Raw genomic sequence first — 4,022 nt, 5'->3', positions numbered from 1 at the left:
GTCCCCATCCATTCCATTCGCTCTGCCAAAGCCGCCCTCCCCGCCGTGCCGATACGGCGGCGCCGCGGTTCGGCGATCCTCGCTCTCCCACAATACGCTCTCGCAGACTGTCGTCCTCTAGCCACGCCGCCACCTCTGGCTACGTTCTTGTGGAGGCACACAACGGTTAGCGCCGCCACCGCTGGCGATGTTCGTGTGGAGACGCATGGCGGTCAGCTTCTCCCACGGTACGCGCATTCTAGACTGAGGCCCCGTTCATGTCGGTGTAGCGCTGAATGTTAGCTGATAGACGCTGTTAATCTCACTATTTGCTGAAGTAGTTTACCGTCAATATGCTCTGCTTAAGAAGCTTCCTTGACCTGTTCTGCACTCAATCTGCTTAGCTGAGATGGCATGCCAAGGCCAGTTGCTAAAATATCCTGCCATATATTTATTGTGACGTAGATTGCCATGGTCTAGTAGCCAATCTTTGTTGCTGCGATGGCCTTCGATAGTTTGATGGTTGTGTGCTCGACCTCATTGACTGCTGAAACAGCCTGCCATAGTTTGGCACTCAAATCTGTTTGCTGAATTGGCACTACATATATTTCTTTACTTAGATCTGCTCGTCCGAATATCTTGTCATGGCTTTAGACATCGACCTAGGTATTTTTTTTCTGGCCTTCATAAAAAAGCATATATGTTTTTCCTGTAATATCTAGTAGAAGAACTAATTTGTATGTCTAACAGATGGATAGGACTTGGATAACTTCTGCTCGAAGATTCTCCGCTGCATATGTCGAGGGGGTTGAAAACTTCATGAACTTTATCAGAGCTGAGTACGGTGGTCCGAAAACAGATGTGCTCTGCCAGTGTAGCAGTTGTATGAATTCAGTTACAAGACCCCAGTCAACTGTGCAAAATCATCAACACTTGTATGCGATGTCAGTCACATATACTAGGTGGGTTCGTCATGGTGAAGCTATGCACGTCAATATTATTGACTACGTGGAAGCAGCAGATCACCATCTTGATCTGCCTGATGCTTAGGTGGAAGAGGAGGAGGAGGTGGTGGTGGTGGAGCCAGTGAGTTTGACCAACATTGAAACAATGTTACGAAATGCTAGTGCATTCCGTGAACTTTCACCTGCAGAAGAAAAACGGTGGGCCCGCATGTTGGAACAATGCAACGTTGTTGTCACCCCAGGAAATAAGGTGTCAATATTCTCAGCTATGGTCACCTTTCTTCAGGTGAAGACATCTGAACGGATGACCAACACATCATTCGATGCGATGTTGGCTACTTTCCGCAAATCTTTCCCAGATGCATCTGAGCTGCCACACACCTACAGTAAAATGAAGAATTTCCTTCATGCAGTTGGAATTAGATATGATATGATCCATGTCTGTAAGAATAATTGTGTTCTGTTCCGGAAGGATTATACCAACTTAAGTGAATGCCCGAAATGCAAATCATAAAGATGGAAAGATGGCGATGCTGTGAAGAGGATTCCTCATAATGTTCTGAGAAATTTTCCAATTACACCAAGATTGCAGAGGTTGTTTCATGATGCTGAAACAAGATAGGATGTATTGTGGCATTCTTGGAACCAGGAGTACATAAATCAGAATGTAATGAGCCATCCATCTCATGGTAGTGAGTGGAAAAGCTTCAATGATAAACACAAAGAGTTTGCTGCTGACCCGAGAAACATTAGACTTGGCTTAGCTTCAGATGGATTTAACCCATTTGGCCACCAGAGCGCCACATATAGCATGTGGCCAGTGCTTGTTATCCCTTACAACATGCCTCCAAATGTCTGCACCAAAGAATCAAACTACATGATGGCCTTGCTCATCCCAGGTCCAATAAGTCCTGGAAAGGATTTTGATTTGTTCATGGAGCCTCTTGTGGAGGAACTTCAACAGCTATGGAAGGGTGTTCTCACTCAAGACCTATATAGCAGCCCACCAGCTGATTTCTTTCTGCGTGCTGATATAATTTGGTGCATCCATGATTATCCGGCTTTGGGCCCTATGTCAGGGCGAACGACACATGGTTACAATGCATGTGTTCGCTGTGACAGGAATCCACTGTCATACGCAATACTTAGCAAGATCTGTTACATTGGACACCATTGTTTCCTTGCCAAGGACAAGCCGCATCCTAGAAAATACCAAAGACATGTGTTCAATGCAAAGCATGAAAACCATGATTCGCCAAAGAGGCTCACCGCCGATGAGTTGCAAGTGGAATTAGAGAAGGTCAGACATATTACATCAGGAAACCATCCTGGTAATGGTAGCGGGAAAAGGAAGCATGGCAGGGTAGAAGAGAGATTATTGTTTACCCGTAGGTCCACTTTGTGGGACTTGGAGTATTCGAAAGATTTGGATCTGCGGCATAATCTTGATGTGATGCACATCGAGAAAAATATATGTGATAGCATTATCGGCACACTTCTTAATATTGAAGGCAAGACGAAAGATACCTTAAAGTCTAGGATTGATTTGACACACCTGGGTATCAGAAAGGATTTGCAGGTGCAAGATGAAGGTAAACCATAGGATATGGCACCAGTTGTGTACGTCTTGGACAAGGTAAAAAGAAAAGAATTCTGCGAGGTCCTGTCACATGTGAGATTCCCACATGGATTTGCTTCCAACCCTGAAAGGAGAGTCAGTGCAGATGGAAACAAGGTACAAGGGTTGAAAACTCATGACTGGCACGTCCTACTTCAAAGGGTTTTACCTGTTACCCTTAGAGGATTGGGCCGCCCTAACTTATACAGAGCAGTTGTAGAGTTGGGACAATTCTTCAGGGAACTCTGCAGTAGAAATATCAGGATAGATGCTTTGGAGCATCTTAGAGACAAGATACCAACTATCCTATGCGACCTTGAGAAGATATATCCTCCAGCCTTCTTTGATGTGATGGTGCATTTGGCTGTTCATCTACCTGATGAGGCACTACTTAGAGGTCCAGTATAGTATGGCTGGATGTACCCTATTGAAAGGCAGCTAGGCACTTTCAAGGGCTATGTTAGGAATAGAGCTAAACCCGAGGGTTCCATTGCAGAGGCCTACATTGCTACAGAAGCGTTGACATTCTGCTCAAAATACATTGAAATAGCTGATCAGCTTAGCAAAGAGGTGGTTGAAGACAATCCCGGGCTCAATGTTTTCGATTATTCTGTTTGAGTTACAGGGAAGAGTCAACAAGAGGACAAACCTAAATATTTGGACAAAATGGTTTGGTATGTGTTGAATAACTGTCCTGAGATACTACCATATATCAAGTAAGTGCAGTACTGCAGCTTATACATCGTAATCTACTAAACTTGCAGCACATTCTTATATATTTAGATGTTTGACGCGATCACTATGTTGTGCAGCATCTACAAAGAGAAGTTACTACCGCAAAATCCAAGAAACATTGACAAGCTGGTTATGGCAGGATTTGTGAAATGGTTCAAGAACCATGTAAGCTTTTCAAGTGCACTGTTAGTTTTTTTAATATATTGAGTACATAAGATGATCAGCTTGTCTATTTTCTAAAAGGTTAAGAAGATGCAGGAGGATGGGCAGGCAGTTGATGATGCCCTTTACTCACTAGCAATTTGTCCTGATACTCGGGTAAGACATTATGAATCTGCCATTGTTGGAGATGTGTGCTACAACACCCTTGCATGAGACGAAGGCAGGAAGAGACAAAGAGACAACTGAAATGTATGCTAACATAACAAACATTGTTCAATTGCAGTATATCTCCAGCTTCGAGGATCATCGGTGTGTGGTTCTGTTGTGCTGTCGTTGGTATAACCTGTTTTCCAGGATCGCAAAACCCAGAGCTGATGATTATTTCAAATCCATCAATGTCAAGGCGGTGTACTAGACCAACGAGCCTTTTATTTTGGAAAATCAAGCAACACAGATATTTTTCCTGGAAGACACATTTGCCCGTAGCAATGACTAGAGAGTATTGCAAAGGTTTGAGCAGAGGAATTTGTTTAATGAAGTTGCACAACAAGATGATGCTTACA

This window comes from Triticum dicoccoides, chromosome 6B (assembly GCF_002162155.2).
Source record: "Triticum dicoccoides isolate Atlit2015 ecotype Zavitan chromosome 6B, WEW_v2.0, whole genome shotgun sequence".
Taxonomy (NCBI): domain Eukaryota; kingdom Viridiplantae; phylum Streptophyta; class Magnoliopsida; order Poales; family Poaceae; genus Triticum; species Triticum dicoccoides.
The sequence above is the reverse complement of the archived record's forward strand: the minus strand, read 5'-3'. Positions refer to the sequence as shown.